The 19,689-nt window shown below is 40.7% G+C and overlaps 1 long non-coding RNA gene across 1 annotated transcript; it reads left to right on the forward strand.

Moving 5' to 3' along the window:
• Positions 1–3,196: 3,196 nt before the first annotated feature.
• On the forward strand, positions 3,197–19,264 carry LOC139436497 (uncharacterized). Its single transcript, XR_011645757.1, has 2 exons — positions 3,197–3,343; positions 19,112–19,264. It is a non-coding gene; the product is annotated as an uncharacterized lncRNA (long non-coding RNA).
• Positions 19,265–19,689: the final 425 nt, after the last annotated feature.

Here is a 19,689-nt window from a genome sequence, read left to right on the forward strand (position 1 = left end):
AAGATCCTGCTGCTGAAAAAAACGAAGGCTGACATCTCTGCTGGTGCCTTGGGAACCCACGAGACTAAACAACACAAGAAAGAGAAAGAAGAAACCCAACTAATAAAAGAGTGCACTGGGTCTTTAAGTCCTCATAGATGCTGGTGTGAGGCCAGAAGTCCCTGCTACATAGAGGGTTGAAATCGAGGCCAGAGGCTATCCTGTGCTCTCAGGGGTCTGCCAGACCAGGAATTTCCCACACTCAGAAGGAAAACAGAACCACCAGAGAAGGTGTACCAGCATCCACCTGGATGATGGTGAAAGAATGGAAGCACTGTTGCCCAGAGGACTGAAAATGAGGCCAGCTTCCATGCTCATCCCTCAAAGATCCCCCAGACTGACCTTAGCCCTCAGCCCCAACTTTTAGAGGAGGAGGTTTCCTCTACCAACCCTAGCCCCAGTCCACCAGTCCCAGAACCCAGACCACAAGGCTCTAGGCACAGTGTTTCTCCTGCCACTGCTGCAGGATTGAGCAATGGGACCTGTCACTGGTTAGTGCTTTCACTTAGAAAAACTGAACTCTGGGCAGCCTGACACTTCCTCTAGCACTCCTGTAGTTGTTCTGAAAGTCCATTCTGGTTCCAGGGTTAGCATCTAGTTAATTCTAGTCCCTTTGTTCCAGGTCTTTCATGTTCGTTATAAAGGGAGGATTTGTAGAACTCTCTACTTTGTCATTTTGCACCTGTGCTCTCCAGTAGAAGCTTTCTTAGTCACCTGCATTTGACTTTCTCCCTCCATCTGTAAAACACACTGACTGATGCTTTTGGCAGATTGGCAGCTGCCAGAGAGCAGGTCCAGCTCCAGGAGGTTGATCACCCTAGTGCCCCTAAGTCAGGGTGCATGTTACCAAGAGCCAGAGATATTTGGACCCAAATCTGATTATACCATTTGCACTTGCTAATGTAATTACACATTTTCATTAAATTTAACACAGTTCAATGAAATGTGAATTACAATAGAATGAAGGACTCGATGAATGTTTTTAAAAAGGCAGTTGAATTAGGTATAGATGAAACAACCACAAGAGGCTTTGAAATTATAAAAATCAAAAAAGATTCTGTACTTGGATTCACTCCTAAGTGTCAGTGTTTGCTCCGCTTTAATGAAATGGAAACTTTTTGGGTGTGAGCTGAAGAAAGATACTGAGGAACATGGTCATAGCTCTCAAATTGAGAGAAAGGCCTTGGCCCTGCAGGAAAGATGGGTAAATGAGTGTATATGTTTTAGGTTTAAAATATTTAATTGAATGTTTACATTTTTTAATGAGTCCCTGCTTACAATGACCTTTTCTTACACTCGACCTTATTATATTACACGGGGGCATCTACTCTATTATTATTATATCTCTTTTACGGAGGAAAAAATTGAAACCAAGAGAAATTAAGAAACTTGATTCAGGCCACAAGGTTAACAAGTGTTGTATATGTGATGTACCTGTCAGTAAAATTCCAGAGCCCTCCATTCCAAACTTTAACTGCCTTCCACCAACTACCTGTGTGACCTTAGAAAAGACATTCAGCTTCTCTAAATTTGATATTTTTTTTCATCTGTAAAATAATAGAGTTAGATCAGGTATCTTAGGTCCCTTTTTAATTATAAAAACTTTGAACTGTTGTTATATATTATCTATCACATAAATATGGCTCTGATATTTATATTCTTCTTGAGGGATTTTATGAGACAGATCCCTACTAAGACCAGCTGAGGAAGATTACCTTCAATCTTTATTTGAATTATTACTATATCATGCTGATAACAGCATGGCTAAACTAGGGTATCCTAAGAGATACAAAGTTTTCTTTTGATTTTATATTTGTTCCAAGTTTCAACATGTTTTATAAGAGGTCAAATTGAGATGGTGATAGGGTAAGCTAGCTAGAGTCTTATCTGTGGTGGGTTTGAGATGCTAATCTCTGAGGACATGGGAACAAATGACTTCCAGTATTAATCTTTGGCCTCTCCTGAGGACCCTTCTCATACTAAATCCTGCTTTAAGATTTTCTGTATCTAATGTTCTACAACTAATACCATTCAAGTTTTTGATATCTGATCCAAATATTCTTTTTGAATAACTGCCACACTCTGTTCCCTTTGTGACCTTTTTAAATTTTCTTGGTCTTGCAAAATGAATGGTCTTTGGTGGACATCTAAGGCCACTTGTCCTAGAATCCTCTAACAACCTTTCTACGTTGGTCAACATGTATTAGGCATTATCATTCACTTTAATCATAATGAAAAATTCACTGTTACTTGATTAACTTCATAAAGAGTCTGTCATTGTCAGTCTCTATTGGACTGTATATCAAAGATTAGATTTTTCCGTAAAACTGTTTAGACTCCTGTGTGTCCTTATAAAAGAACTGAACTAAAAAAATAGGTAAAATATACTAATCCTGATTAGTACAGTGTCATTAGGAATGTATATAACACTATATAATAAAACAGATATCAGGAAAGACAATCTTACAATGCATGGATGAATATTTTCTCATAATTTACTTGATTTAGATCACAGAATTTTAAAATTAATTCCCAACCAATTTTTGGCAAAGTTTCTCCTGTCTACTTCCAGAAGATAAAGTGCATACCAATAATAATCTGTTTCTGCATTTTTTTCATAATCTGAAATTCTGTTACCTTAATCTTGTATTTTTCTAGATGTTCATATACAATGATTTCAATGAAATTTTTGAGATGAACGTTAGTTTCTCACGACATACTAACATCTGCTGCCAATTGAAGTAATGGAGTTATAATCAACAGGATATATACAGCACATAGAAACATTCTTATTGAGAAAGAATTTCCTGAGAAAATTGAAAGATGGATTTTCTGTTTCCTAGGTGAGTGCCTTCCATTCTTGGGCAGCTGAAGCATTGCAACTGGAACACAACAGAGATTAGGCTGATATAAAGATGAATCTCAGGCACGATCTAAGATCAGCCACTCACAGAGCTTTGTTTATTTTTAAAATGAATTGTTCAGATATGGTGTTCCTTTCCTGGAAAAATGCAGTAAATGAAAAGATGGGAGGGATGGTGGAGACTGTTCTCAGATAAGGCTGGAAAATTTATTAAACATTTGTTTGACCTTAAACGTTTCCCCAGCAGAGTGTAAGTGTAGCAGTAACTTAATTTCAGGTGGTGAATGAGGAAACTAAACAACAAATCTCAGAATATTCATCTTTAAATGGATTCTTTAGTTGTTAAAAGAAGACATGACTTTGTTTTGATTCATGTGAAAATTTTAGGTTCGAGGGATAAAAGGAACCACACAGGATAAGTTCCTGGTGAAGGAAACAGAGGTAGGTGCATACCATCTTGCCTCTTCCACATTTGTTAGACTTGTTTAATTTTACTTTAAAATATGTTCATGTCAAATGGCTATTGGTGATTGTTTTCTCTGTAAAACCTGAGCAGATGTGGTCATTGTATCTTGGAATGCTGTGGTCTTAGGGACAGGGGTTTCTTCCCAGGCTAAGACAAACTAGGTAGGAAGGCTTACTGGATCTCTGTTTCCAGAACCCCTCATGTTCTAACAAAGAATGCCAATAGTGCCTGAGGATCTACTCAGTACTTGTCCACATCTTGGTGAGCTTTCTTTGCTACAGCTGCTCTATCAGTGGAATCTGCTCAATTGCCTCATTATGTGAAAGAGAATATGCTCAGTCAATACTCTCTGAAGCATGCATAGCTTCTGGAAATATTTTTGAATAAATATTGTTTTCAGTCAGATGACTTTTTTCCTTTTAGCTCTTGGGATTTCTAGGGGATTGATATTCCAGAAGACTTTGAGGCTCTTCTGTGGCAAACATGCAAACAATGCCACCCAATCTAGGCAACTTTTCAGGGCAAAAACCCCTTGGCCACATATTTAAGATTCTCTATCTTGCCACTACTGAGAATCTCTCCTCTGGTTTAAACATAAGCAAGTCTGTGGAAAATAAATTCTCTTCTTTCTGCCTTCAGCCTTTCCTGTCTGTACCTAAAGATCACACCCTAAGTGTGAATAATCCATGGGTTCTGAGATGGCATCTCCTGAGCCCTCCTTTTCATTCCTCTCACTGTCTCAAACAAGAAGCTCCGTCTGAAGCTGGGATGGCCCTTAACTATTAATAGATGCCTCAAAAGTGAACTCTACAAAGAAAGGGTGTGTGCATGCTTTTTCAAGGATGGAGAGGGAATACCTTTAAAGAATTTCTTACCATAAACTATTAATTAGAAAATTTCAGAGTTCATATCCTAGGGGACAAAAGTAGACCTGAAGTAGTTTGGAGTTTTGTATGACTTAAATTATTCTTAGGATTTTATCAAGTGATTTTAGCCTTCCATTATAAGAGCAATTTGTGAATGTGGGGTAAGTCCTGTGAGTTACCATTTAGTTCATTTTCAGAATAATTTCAAAAATGCTACCTAGTGACTTGACAGACTTCATGCCATTTTTAAAAGTGCCAAGCTTATACTCAGACACAGGAAAAACCTACCAATACCTTAATCAGCTACTTCCTCACAAAGAGACAATTACCTAGGCAGTACTTAGGGTTTCAGAAGGTATTGTCAATGCCACATCACGGAGTTCTCAGGAGCACTGAATCTGTCCACCTCATAACTATTACCCCTTCGCTCTGTGTTTTACAAAGCGTCCACCTCCGCCAGGCTATTTCACTGCCAGGCTCTTATCTCAGTGGGGAGAGTCAGTGCTGATGGCCCTAGTAGCATTGCAAGAGGGTAAAGGAATGAGCTCTCAGTTTCAATCTGAGATTTCAGGATTCAGAGGCTTTAACACCAAGATCAAGGTCAGAAATCTAGTATGACCATCACAAATGAAGACAAAATGGTAAAGCATTGCAGTACCCTCTCCTACAAGTTGTTCCTATTCAAAAGCCTTTTAGCGCATATATTGGCATGATATGGAAGAGGAAAACATCAGTGTGGCAGTTTGAAGTTAATTATGAATTCCAAAAAGAGAATATGTCTGTAAACTTGTCCTCTGGGTGCCTCAGCTAAGGCCTGCGAGACCAGGCAGAGACCAGGCAGAGACCACCCACCATCTTGATTCAGCACGTGAACTGACTTTGGTGTGAAGCCAACCTTGAGTTGGGCTCTTTAGGCCTTGTAACTGTAAGCTTTTACCCCAAATAAATCCCTTTTATAAAAGCCAACAGATTTCTGGTACTTTGCATCAGCACCCCTTTGGCTGCCTAATACAATCAGATTTAAGGGAAAAAAGTATATAGAGGGCAACTATTGCCTTTTCAGAATTGCTGACATGAGTTTAAGTAACTTACAGCTTGTGAGTTCTAATCCTATTGTTAAAGTTTTCTTATTCCTTAAGATTGTTTCCCCATTTAGTGTAACAGCCTCCTTATTGGACTGTGATAAGAAAAATCAAATCAAATTGTTTAAGTTTTTTTTTTCCCTTTTGAACAAGAACAGTTATTTAAAGGTTAAAGAGTTTCTTGTTTCAGAACTCATTTTTCTCCATCTACAGCGTCAAACCAGTTGGAGCCTGAAAGTATCAGCCCATTAAAGATCTTGCCAAATTTTGTTCATGGTTAGCCTGGGTTGCAAGAAGTATTTCCAGAGTGAAATGCTCAGATAGCCTGTAGAAATACGCATGCTCCAAAGTGTTTACCACCCAGTTAGGGAGCAAACACTGTTAAAACCCGTAATTAAAAGGAATATCATCATGGCAGATATTTTTGTGCCCTTACATTGTATGTTTATAGACTTTTAGGTTGGTGGATTTCCAGGAAGAGTAATCTCTATGACTCTAACCTTGCTGTGTGCTTGGGAACAGAATGTACCAGAATCAGTGAGTTTGGCTCTATTGTATGAATGATACGTCATGTTATCAGCCACTATCCAGACTTTATTTCCCCAATTTCCATCACCTAATTAAAAAAAGGAAATGTCGACTTTCTTCTCCTCTCCCCCTCAAAAAAAAAGAGTGTGTGTTTTCTAGAGTAGTTATCCCACTCCATGGTGCTTCTGCACATCCATTATGGTACATCTGGATCACAGGACAACCTCCATCCAAATCCCCATAGCCAAGAGCTTTTGGATGAAACCTCTGAGAGAAGCTGTTCCTCATTGGGACTTTTTCGTAAATTTTTGGGTGTCTAGCTGTGGTGATCCATATTGACTGAGTAACCAAAAAATGTCTCAAGACATTGCCAACTATTCAGTGGGATAAAATGTCCTCCCTAGTTCCCCCCTCCTCCCTTGAAAATCCCTGGGTTTAAGGAATGTTTCACAGCACCCTGCAGCTAGTAATTGTAATCCGAGTGCTGAGTTATCTCATCTGAGTTAACACATTAGCAATGGTGTATTGCATTTATAATTTGCAAAGTGCTTTTCACAAGGAGTACTATTTTTAACTTTCACAAGAACCCTTAGGTACATTTGTTGATATTCTCCTTTTAAAGACCTAGAGACTAACTCAGGACTGGTAAGTGACACTTGTAATGTGACGGATGACAAAACTCTTAAGGTGGGATTTCTGGGTGCTCACCTTGTTCTTCAGCCCCCACATTTCTGTGGTTCAGTTTGTCTATTATTATCTATTAGGTAGTCTTATGTTCTCTCTTTTTTTAAGATTCATTTTGTTTTTCTCTCCCCACCCCCTTGTTGTTTGCACTTGCTGTTTCTGTTCATCATTTTTGTTACTTTAGGAGACACCAGGAACTGAACTTGTGATCTCTGATGTGGGGGGAGGCATCTAATTGCTTTAGCCACCTTCATTCCCTGCTTTGTTGTGTCTCTTGTTATGTTTTTCCTCTTGTGTCTCTCATTGTGTCATCTTGTTATGTCAGCTTGCTGAGTCTGTCCGTTGCTCCAGCTCACTGTCTTCTTTAGGCGGCACCAGGAACCGAGCCAGAGACTCCCAAATGGTAGGTGGGAACCCAATTGCTTGAGCCCCATCTGCTTACCAGTCTTATATTCTTTTATGTTAAAGTTGGAAGGTTTTCTAGTTCTTTTTTTTTTCCATCTTAGGAGAAAACTGGGTTGCAGAGGAATTAGATAACTTGCCTGCAATCACAAATGTGGCAAAGTCAGAATTAAAACCCAAGATTCCAGACTTTAATAAGTCTTTTCGTTAGGTGCTGCTCAACTAATATTACATGAATGAAGAAATAGGATGCAAGTGAGTACATTTTGGGGTGTGTGTGTAGGTGTGTATGCATTGTAGGGAGTGGGTTTAGGGTAGAGGGGATTGAGAGTAAGAGTTATCCTCAGGATAATTAGGGAGTAGTATCCTTGGGGGCCAGATAGGCAGGAAAGAAGCAGTATGAGTTTGAGAGCCAATGTGTTTCTCAAAAAGGTTTTACCCACTCAATTGTAACTGAGGGTAACTGTGGGGAGGATGCAGATGAAGGAGAGAGTATGAGTCTGCAAGGAATCAAAACCAGGGTTTTTGGGGTCCAACCCAGCTCTACCTAGCCTTGAGGATGTCAACTTGGCATTTTGTCATACAGATCCTTTTGGTCCTGCCTTAACCATTTCCTTCCCTGGGATATCTTCTAGTTACCACCCAACTGGTGGCTGTTTAATTTCTCCTATACCCACCCAGAGCTCCCCATTTATCTCTCCATTGTAGCTCTATGCACATTGCTTTATAATTTTGCTTCCCTTGATCCACTGGGAGTTTCTGGATGGTAGGGACATTGATTTTATTTATTTTTTAACTGCAAAGCCTCACCCATCCTAGGCATATGAGTAGAGCGAAGGAGTGAATGTGTGTAGAGGAGCATCTCATCCTGGTACTCTAGATGATTGAAGGAAAGGCCCTCGGGGACATCCCATACCATTTATTCTGATTCTCTGCTCTCCTAGCAACCTCCCATCTCTAATCTGGAAGCATGACCTGCAAAATCACCAGCTCTGCGTGGCTCATGTTAGTTCATCTCCCACTGTAAATTAACCAAGTGGAATCACATACATTTTAATAAAATGCCATAAGGGCCATTCAGAAGATGGCTGGAAAGGAATGAAAAAAGAAAAGCTCAACTTGCTTCGTAATTTTGCCAGAGGCCAGCCCAGGAAGTTTCAGTTAGGCAGTTACCGGGTTGAACGGCTGATGAAGGTGGAACTACTGCCTGAGTTTTCCAGTGTTCAGGCTGGGTTCTTCTAGCATTATCAGGCAGAAGATTTCTGCTTTGGAATGATTATCAGAAGAAGAAAAAGGTGGTAGGTAGGAGGAGAACCCTCTAAGGAAAAACTAATTATTGTTCTTTAAGAAGACAGCCTTTCTAGCAAAACTCAGTCCCTACCTACACCCTAACCTCTTTCCTTAGGATAGATGAGAAATTGTCAAATCCTATAAACTCAATGCATGGGGTGAAGCAGCCGGATGGTCTGCCAGGCTGGGCTGTCTGAAAATCCGAATGCTCTATGCTAATAGCACTCTGTCATGCACACTGATCCTTTGTTTCCATGCCCCCAAAGTCTTTGCTATGCAAATCAAACCACAGGGGCACTTTAACATGTAAATCACATAATCTGCCTCACGTGGGATGAATTGACAGATTTTAGACTCCTTGACTGTTGGGAGGTGATGAATGGCATTATTTAGCCAGCATCATTGCACTGGGCACAGCTCGAGTGCTGGGCTTCACCTCATGCTTTAGCCAGGCCGGGAGCGATTGTTCATATTGTCAGAAGCAGCAGCAGAGGGGCTCGGAAATTCTGACCCCCTTTGGGGGAAGAAAATAAGTCACTCACCGACCGTGCTGTATTCCGTGTCCCCTTGAAGGGAGGGCTATTCTTTGATCAGTGAATGAAAACAGAATCTTCCTGGGAAAGGCTGCTTTTCAGCCTGTTTCTCAGGTAAAGCAGGCCAAGGAGAGTGAGTGCAGGGGGCATTTCAGGCCCCGCTGCTGGGAGAGAATCCAGTCTGGGGCTGAGAGCCAGGGCTGCACAGAGCTGTGTTCTCACCAGTGCCTGCTGCAGACATGGTCCCTGGTTTGGGGCTAAAGCCACTTACGTACCTCATGCCAGGCTCCTTTTCAGTAAAACAGGGATAATGCCAGGGAGAGAAAGGGCAGTGATGAGATCCTGGTTGTAATGACAGCTGAGCTGCTTCGGCAAGATGTGCTTGTTCCTGAAATGAAGTGTGACTCCTTTAAAATGACCTCTTGAACCAGCCTTCACCCTACTTTGGTGTAGAAGGTACTAGATTTATTTGTTGGAAACAAATTGAAGAGAACAGTATTTTGGTCCTGCAGCGTCAGTTTAAGGCACCGTTAAACGGCACCTTCTGTTTTAGTGGGCCTGTGCTCTCACTCTGCGTGTTTGAAGGATTTGACAATTTTAACGTACTCATTTCACTTGTTACCTGGGTGGCAGTCCCCACCTGGGCACTCTTCCAAAACTTCTTTTGAGCTGAGTGTTTGGAACTCCATAGATGTTTTCCCAAAAATACAAAGTCTGTAAGTCTGCTTGGATGGTGGACAAAAATTGGTCGAACCCAAAAGTAGCTCAAATATTGTGCTCTTGCCATTAAAAGCCAGCAAGAGACATTAGAAGCAAGTGTTAGAAATTCACCTTTAGAAAGACATCACACAATATATTTAAACGTATCAATACACTGCAGAACTTCAAGTCACAGGACTCTTGGCCTAAGCTGCTTGCTTTAGTCTGCCACATTAGGGGGAGTGGAAGCAGTCAGGGGTCCCTTGGGGCATTCCCCTAGCATACCACTAGCCACCAGAAATTAGGAGGAGGCAGGGACGCATGGAGGGCGGTGGCTGAACTACCTCACACCAGCTCCTCTCCACCCTGCACAGTCCCCCGCCCCGGGTGGCTCCTTGCATTATTGGGGTGAGAGGTGGTGGTGCTGGATGCTCCGTGGCATGTCCCCATCCCCCTTCATGTCCAAGAAACTCTTCTCCCCAGCTCCCGGGTGGGGGTGCTGCTGAGGCTTCACAGCTCAGCTCTCCCCACCCCCCCAGGAATTGTCCTCTGCTTGCTGGAGCTGCCTTGCCCAAGGTTATGACCTTTTCCTGGAGCAGCCCTCACTGAACAAGTTGGGAATCACATAAATTTGGGAGTAGAAAGCTCTAGCCCTCTTGCCTCACCTTGGGATGCCAAAGAAACATTGACTGGATAACATGAAACAGGGTGAATAGGGTGACTATTCAAAGCTATATGCAATAGAGGAAAGAGAGACCAGAAGACTGTGGGTGAGAGAGAGAGACTAAAAGGCTATCAAAACAGGGGAGAAAGGTTGATTTGAACCGGAATAAGCAAACACACAGTCAGAATCTAGGCTATCGATTACCAGAGGATGGGGTGGGAATAGGGAATGGGAAATTAAGACTTAAAATGTATAAGCTTCCTATTTGGGATGATAGAAATGTTTTGGTAATGGATTTTGGTAACGGTAGCACAACATTGTGAATGTAATTTATAGCACTGAATTATGTAATGAATGTGGTTAAAGGGAGAAAATTTAGGTTGTGTATATGCTACTAGAATAACAGTTTTACAAAACAACATAGTACTGCACAAACAGTGAAACATAATGCAAACCATGGATTATAGCTAACAGTACAACTTTCATTAATTGTAACAAATGCACCACATTAAATACAAGGTGATAATGTATTTTCTGCATGATATTTATGTAAACCTACAACCTTTCTAGTTAAAAAGAAAAAAAATAATGCATTAAAAAAATGGCCATAATCTCTCCACAGCTCTACCTGTCAAGAGATGGAGGCTATTTCCCCATCACTTGCATCTGAGATAAACTTTGACTTGATTTGACCAATAGAACCTGCTAGAATTGATGCTGTGCGAGTCTCACGGGGACTTGTAGATTCTGTTCTTCCTGCAGAGGCTACTAGCCACCTGCCAATTGTGATGTACTTTGCTATGGACGAATGGAGCTAGACAAAGATCACCAGTTTCTTTCCTGCCAAATGAGAAATCATATCATTAAACAAAAACTTAAAACACTTAAATGTGGCATATACAATGGAATATTATTTAGCTGTAAAAGGAATGAAGTTCCAATACATGCAACATGAATGAAACTTGTAGGCATCATGTTGAATGAAATAAACCAGACACAAAAGGACAAATGCATAATCTCATGGATATGAAATAGAGTAAGAAATTCAGAGTCAGAAACTACAATATAGGTTACTAGGGGCAGGGGTGGGGTTAGGGAGTGGAGAGTCAAAGCTTAATTTGTACAGACTTTCTATTTGGGGTGATGGGAATATTTTGGTAGTGGATGGTGGTGATGGTAGCACAACATTGTTAATGTAATTAACAGCACTGAAATATATATCTGAATGTGAGTAAAGGGGAGACGTTAGATTATATATATGGTAGCACTAACAGTTAAAAAACAAATCCATGGAACTATACCCTAAGTTACCCATGGACTATAGTTAGTAGTACCATTATAAAAATATGCTTTCATTAATTGTGATGAATGTTCACATCAACACACAGTATTAATAATAGGGTGGTATGTGGAAATCCTGTATTCTATGCATGATGATTTTGTAAGCCCTCATCCTCTCTAATCAAATAAAATTCAAGTCAAAAAGAAGGAAGCAGAGGACAGGGGAGTTTAAGGACTGGGATGAGTTTAATGGAAAAGTTTTGGAGGGGGAGATCAAGCAACAGAGTGTGTTCATTTTAGGATGTTATATCCTAAATTTACTTTTAAAGCCAAGAGGGAACATATTTGATTTGGATTCTGTTAAGGGTCAGGGGTCCAGTCAGGAAGAACCCTGACTGAAGTTTAGTCCAGCTAAGGAGAAGTTACCGCAGTCTAGGTCTATACCACAGTGGGTGGCGGATTTCTTAATCTACACTGTTTCCCAGGATCACAGGGTTCTGGTAAAATTCATCATTGTTAGGGCCATCCTAGCTCCATCCTGTCTCCATAGTTGGATTGATGGAGGCCTCTGTTGTGGCTATATCCCAGTTCAACTTCTTCCTCTGCCTGGCTCTGCTGCTTTCACTTGCTTCCATATGTTGGTCTTAAGTGCACTCCCCAACAAATCTGTATGTAGATCTCTAGCCAAGTCTGTTTCCAAAGGACCTGACCCGAGGCAGACAAGCAGACAAGATGATCAGTACAGAATCTATATTTGTGGCAGAAGGGCTGAAAGCTGAGCCAGAGGAAAGGGGATCTTGTAAGGATACCAGTGGAAAGAAAAACACTGTCCTGGAGATGATAGCCATTCTCACTGGCTAGGTATTTAATATTTCCATATAAGATAGACCCAATGACTTAGTCAAGGGCACTAAAGAATTGCAGCCCTTGCCAAAGACTAGTGAAGAACTCTAGTGAGCTGGTCCTTTAGACCTGCACTAGCCGATCTCCCTTCCGAGTTTCAGCCAAGCTGGGTCAGAAGAAATAAAGTCACCAGTGGAATCAAAGCTGCAGGTTTATTGAAGGACAAACTGCTTGAGCAGGGAGCTCTCAAACCAGGGGAGCCCAGTGAGAGTGTTAACAGCCACCTGCTCATTAAAGGCATTTAGGGGATTTCTAAGGGGAGGTTACAATGACCTGCTGACATTAGAGGTCCTTATTACATGAAGGATTGGGGTGTCTTACAAAGTGGGGGGCAGATATACATTGATTAGTATAGAATACTTGTTCCTTTGGATAAACTGTTTCTAGTGGCCTAAAACTGCTTTATCACCAGGTATGGCTTATCTGCAGTTTTGAAGGGATATGTTTCATTTTCTCAGATAGCCCCCACAGGTCAATTATTTTTGTCTTCTTGGGAATCCTTTCTCAGAAAGAGGTCCCTTCTGACAATGTCCAATACAGTTGACCAGTTGGCCATTGTATTTTACTTAACAGTTTAATGGCATCTGTGTCTGCAGCAGTTTGGAACTCTTTGCTTTCGCAGGAAGACTATCTTGTTGAATCCCAAGTTTTGTATTTCTGAATAGGAAGTCAGGAACAATATTGAACACAGAAGCATCTCTTCTCCAAATCACTTCTTGCTGTTAGCTGAGATCAGTAATGGCATTAGGTCCCTGGGTAGTTCCTTGCTTTGTCAATCTGAGGCTTGGATTATGATATTAGCTGCAGTTCTTGATTTTATCACAATGAACTTTTTCCAGGTTACCAGACACATATGAAAAAAAAAAAACAACAGTGTGACAGTTTGAAGCTTTGTGTGGATCCCAGAAAATATCACATTCTTGAAGCTAATCCATTCCTGTTGGTGTGGGACCCTTTGATTGGATTGCTTCTGTGAGGCATGGCTCAGAGTGAGTCTTGGTCCTCTTGCTGCAATCTTTTATAAATGGAGGAATGAAAGGGAGAGAGACACACAAAAAAAGCCAAAGATGGAGAGAAGGAACCCAGGAGCAGGGAGAGAAAAGCCACAGATGGAGCAACCCAAAGCAGAACTAGCAAAGAGGCTGAGAAGACAGGGGAGAGATGAGCAGACTGGTGTCGTGCTCTTCAATGTGCTTGATTACCCACCACTGGGCTCCAGGAGAACTGAGTCTGGGGGAAAAAGCAGAGACTGGCAGAGCCACTGTTATACCCTGCCATGTGCCTGACTGACAACAGCTGAGTTCAGGGAGAAGGTGAATCTGGAGGAGAAGACAGAGACTGGCTGCCATTGTGCCTTGCCACATGGCAAGAATCCAGGATCGTCAGTAGCCCATCTTCAGTGGGCTAGAATCTCTGATGATGCCTTGATTTGGAGACTTCCATGGCCTCATAACCTAATAAATTCCCACTATAAAAGCCAATTCATTTCTGGTATATTGCTCCCAGCAACTTTTAGGCAACTGAAACAGATAATGTGGAAAAGTATTTTAAATATTTTGAAGAGCTAGACATCTTCCCCAAGTGCTGAGACTGAGATATGTCCAGCAAGTATTAGTCTCCAAACAGGTGTAAACTTACAGTGTGGTAGGATTTTGGAGGTGGGGCAGGAATCCTGAGGTCCAAGCGTAACTATCTCCCGTGGTTGGTTGGTTGTAAGGACATACCTAAGAAGCTGCCGGTCAGGGCCATCAAGCCTTGCTTTCCAAGTCTGTTTTCCTGAAGACCATATGGTACAATGCTATTATGGGAGCTCACAAAACAATTTGAAGGCCCAAAACAGAGAATTTGACTTAACATACTCAGCAGACCCCTGAACAAAACATGATTTCATGCTCTGACGTTTAGCCGTTTTTCCCAGAAGGTTGATACATGTTAAACTGCAGAGGTATGCTCATCCAAGGATCAGCAGTTTGAATGACTGATGTGCAGAGATTACACAGAATTGTTTTGGGGGCCAGAAAGGATGCTTTAAATTCAACCTTCTCAAGTCCAGCACAGTGTCAGCTAGTCTGGGCATGCCAGGTTCAAGTAGTCTTAGAAGGCAACCAGAATGTAAACCTGGGTTCTAGGGCAGGATTCTTACATGGATTGTGATGTCTTACTATGTCTAAGATATCATTTAAAAAACAAAAAACTGATTTTATTACAGGAATCATATACTCAGAAAAGGTCTAAATCAATCCTTTATTAAACAAATGTCACTGAATGGCAAATATGTGGTGCTGTACAAATGCTTGAAAAGCTGCAAAAGCAGAAATTTCCTTCCAGATTGCCTACAAATTATTTTGTATAGAACAGATGATTCCAGTTTTTATTATTTTTGTAATGCCTTAGGCATAGTACAGCATTCTCATTGTTCTTAGGGCAAAATCCAAACTCCTTAACAAAACTTATAAAAGACTTATTGTGGTCCCACCCCTGCTGGTCTTTTGCATGCGGTGGCACCCATACTGCATCATGCATTTATATGGAAGAGCAGAGGAGCCTGGACATGTTTTGTTCTTTCACACTGGTTCTTCCCTTTGTCTGGGAAACCATTTCTACTCAACATCTTCCCCTACTCCCTCTACCAGCTCTCCCTTTGATTTGACAACTTTTTCTCATCCTTTGGATTTAATATCAAGTTACATCATCTTTTAGGAGGCAGTTATGCTTGAATCATATCCACCCCCCAACCCCCCACAAAAGATGTGTTCAAGGACTAACCCCTGGTCCTTTGGATATGGCTTTATTTGGAAAAAGGTCTTTGAAGAGATTATTTGTTAAGATAAAGACAAACTGGATTTGGGTATGTCCTAATTCGGTGTGATTGTTGTTCTCATATGAAGGGGCAAACTGGGCACAGAGAGATGAGGGGAGAAATCCATGGATTGTCAGCAAGCACTGGAGGCTAGAAGAGAAGGAAAGATTCTCCCCTTTAGGTTTCAGAGGAAATGTTGACACCTTGATTTAAGACTTCGAGCCTCTTGAACCGAGAGAATAAATTTCTGTTGATTTATTTTGCCTGGTTTGTGGTACTTTGCAATGGTAGCCGTAGGAAATTAAGACAGAGGTCTTCTCTGGACCCCCAAGAGCCATGCTTATCTTGCTTATTACTGTCTTATCAGTACCTACCACACTGCTTTGTAAATAGAAACTCTCAGTGAACATTTAAAGTGAACGACCTTGACGAACAGAACACCAGGATCAACCCGTTTTGTGTGGCATTTGTTCTATTCCTTTGAAGATGGTTTATTTGGTTAGATTGTGGATTTCTGGTGATGAAGCCCCATTAGTTATAATCCTGTTGCTTTTCTCAAATGAATATCTTTTATCAGTTGCATTTTCTCTGGAGTGTACTTTAAGCGGTTTCCTTCTGACACATTATTTCCTTCCTGATACCATCTTTCTATACCAGCTTACTCTTTCCTTTTCCGCCTCACAGGTTCTGACTATCTTGACTTTTAATCTTGACCCCTCAAATATTTCTATGAAGGCTTTCAGAGACAGAAACAGACTCAGAGAGGTTGAGGCTTTCTTGAGGCTATTTGGTAACACAAAGGCAGAGCTAAAACCGCAGCTATTTGGTAACACAAAGGCAGAGCTAAAACTGCAGCTGAGAAATCAGGGTATACAGCTCATTTCTTTTGTCTTTCCTTCTTGCTTAGACTTTGGCTATAGACTGTTTTACTAACACATGCCTCTTGCAGTACATCTTTCCAACTGCTGCCAGTAGTATTTTCTAAAATATAATACAATTATGCTATTTCTTGCTTAGTCTTTCACTGACGCCTACATCTGTTAAGAATATTTTGGTGGAAAGTAACAGAAAATAAAACTCAAATTGACTTAAATAATAAATAGAAATTTATAGGCTCCATCATTGAAGATCCCAGAGTTAGGTGGACTTGACCCAGAGATTCAGGCAAGTCTTGACCCAGAGATTCAATACAGTTATCAGGAGCCTGGTTTCTTCCCAATTCTAGTCTGTCTAGTGCCAGCTTTTTTCCAAGGCTGACTTCCCTCTCCGTCACAATGTTTCACATTTGTCCCAACATTGTTGGTAAGAGCTTTGGTTTTTATTCTGTTTGGATATTCCTAGACCCATGAGGATCTCCAAATGGAAACTGGGGACTGATGGGTAGTAGAGAAATTTGAAAAGGCAGCAACCACAGATCTGCAGGAAGGCAATTCTATTGCTTTAGAATAAAGTACAAATTATTTGGTATGATTTACAAGGCTCTGTTCCAAGAGTTCTCTTTTTATCCTTTCAGATTCATTTTTCTGTCATGCACACATTCCATCTACTATGACAATGATGGTCTTGCTATTCCATATTCATTTCACACTTTCTCATGTACTTTTACCCATTTCTGAAATGATCTAGATCAAATATCACCTCTGTGAAACCTTCATTAACCTTTCTTGGTTACCAGCAGGGCAGAGAGTACATGGCTGCTCAGGCTGTGCGTTATGTAACTCCAGGGGCATTGTCACTCACATATATGATGACATGAATATATCTCTTGTAGTGCAGTTTAAAACCTTCACAACTGTACTTGGTGGTGACTGCCTGCTTACCTTAATATCACACTCTATTTTAATGGTTAGATGCTTGCCATCTCTCTAGTCTGTGAGCTTCTTGAAGGGAGGTACTATATTTTAATAGTGCAGTTGTATTCCATCCTCTAGCTCTGTATTTTTCTCATCTACCAACTACTAAAACACACTAAATAAACAGTTGCCGAATGAATGAATGAATCAATATTATCATTTTAAGTGCTAAATTATTTCTCTTAAAACTACTCATCCCACTATTTTTATGATGGAAACATTATTTTCTGTATTTTACAGATGAAGAAATTAAAATCAGAGAGGTTTGGTCTTTTGTCTAGGATAACAGCGCTAGTAAGGGATAGAACTGAGACTGATGTCTCTTGTTAAGTCAGAGTTTTTCATAGACACAAGGTTTCAGTGTTGAGAGGGGCCATTTCTTGAACAGGGGCTTTAACTACATAATGGAGAGATGATCATTCCATCTCCCTCACAGAGTTCCCAAGATTAAGTGAGATTATGTATGTGACTGTGCTCTGAAGCACAGATGTACATAATGCTGTGCAAGCATAAGATATAATTTTACAACGATCACTGGCATTAATTACGTCCAAATCCATAATTAGCCTAGGATGCTGTTTTAAAGAGATACTTGTTTAAATATTTTTATTGGTGCAAAAATGGAAGCTTGAAATGCATTTGCAGATCAGTGCAGTAGCTGCCAAGGGAAGCAAGGAAGCCTATTTAAATGGCCCATGAGCAAGGCCCAGACCTAAAGTGGCCCTACAAGATGTCTTCCTTTTGCTGTGAGCTCCCATTAGCTGAATTCAAATTCCAGGGGTGATAATACATGATTCTTCAACTACACATAGATTCTGCCTCTATAAAAGGGGAAAAAAAATCTATAAATGTAATCATCTTCCCCTTGTCAGCTAATATAACACAGTAGTAACTATAAAACAGTTTTCTTTAGGTGCTTTTGTGTGATTTATTCCTCTTGGCATGGATGGGGATATGAGCAGCATTTTGTTTCAATAGAGACTTTCTGTAGCTTTTAACCAGTTACAAAGGGTGTCTGTCTATACCTGGACACAATCCTGCAGTAGAAATGAAACAGGCTTTTAAGTCTAGAGAGAAAGGAAAATAGAGGGCCAGTGGCAAATAGTCATTTCATCATGTGGTGGGGGAAAATATTATATATTGGGGGAAAAGTTTTTTTAAAGTCTATAATTTAGGAGCGTCTAAAGGAGTCTTGTTAGGCCAATTGTGCATCAGGAATTGAAAAGGAAGGGCCTATTGATCTTTAAATGCTCCCCACATAAGGTGAACTTAATTGCTTGTGAATTATACTTTCCAAGTCCTGATATGGGAGAGGGATTTTCTATCTCACTTTCAGTATTTAAAATCTGAAATAATAATCGACCTGTCAACCCAGGGGTCTGCCCCTTGCTTGGTACTTTGTCAGCACCGTGGGGATGGGCAGATTGGAAACTGCAGCACGTCCCTAGCATAATTCACAAGAGTGGCAGACAGTGTTGTCTGTCTTTTTCCCAGAGCCTGGCTACAAGTGTACTCCCCTTGAGTTTCTGCCAAGGCACATCACTAAAGAAGGAGGTTAAATAAGGATACGATTTAACTGCTTCTTTCCAGGACAGCTTGGAGCCAGTATTACTTCCTTTTTGAAAGTTGGAGGCAGTTTTATTTGTTTGGACCTCTTCTGGGAAATGAATAAGTAAAGTATCAACTGACATGCTTCAGTAGGCTGGAAATAGATCCCAGTCCATGATTTCTTTTTTATCAACCATATGTATTTATTCTAAGTTTCCTCCTTGCCGTCTCCCAAATCGGGAGAGCCAGAGACAGTAACAGCCAACAGGTATTCCCCCTGCCTATTTGGATGTGCTATAGAAAAGCTCACAATGTGGATTTGTCTGACAATATCTTACCAAGCGGGTTCAGACTACTGGGTTCAAAACCTACTTAATTATTTCTCTTTTGTTTGGTTATACTATCATGTTGATATGCAGTTAGGTTCATTTGTTTCTGTTTGTATTCAATTTTAGAGTTTGCTTTTGCAAATCCTTTTAAATTTAAATTGAATTTTTGAATATGTAAAACATTTACATGGTTCAAGAGGCAGAGCTAGGCTTAAAAAAAAAAAATCTACTTAGCAAAGTCTTACTCCTGCTTCCATCTTTCTTTTCTTTTTTTTTTGTAGGAAGTACCAGAAACTGAACCCAGGACCTTGTAATGGGAAGCAGGCACTCAAACTGCTGAGCTATACCTTATGGATAACCATTTTCATTACTTTCTGGTTTATTCTTCTCGTTTCATTTTCATAAAGTAAGCAAATAAATTATATGTGAATATATAGATATGCGTGTTGCAAGTTGCTATATGACGTATCACTGGAACAAGGATCAGACACAACAGAAACTTTGAGCAAATGACTGATGGCTTTACTACTTCCATAGCACAAAGGGTCCAAAGTGCTGGGGGGAGGAGAGGATTCCATGGAGGCAGGTGTCCCTGGGAGGCCAACTACTTGGGTCAGGGTGTGTGGATGGCATTCCCGTGTGCCCCGCTTTGGGGAGACTAGAGACAAATTTGTACTGCCCAAGAGTGGGGTATTTAAACACCTCAGGAAGAGGGGACCTTGCAACTGAGAATTTCCACATTAATATTCAGGTTTCCAGAGTTAAGGTATGGCTGGGCATTTTCATTAGACCTACCATCTACCCTGGGCTGCAGAATAGAAACAGATCGAAACAAAAGAAGGCAGGGAAGGCAATGGCT

This window comes from Dasypus novemcinctus, chromosome 15 (assembly GCF_030445035.2).
Source record: "Dasypus novemcinctus isolate mDasNov1 chromosome 15, mDasNov1.1.hap2, whole genome shotgun sequence".
NCBI lineage: Eukaryota > Metazoa > Chordata > Mammalia > Cingulata > Dasypodidae > Dasypus > Dasypus novemcinctus.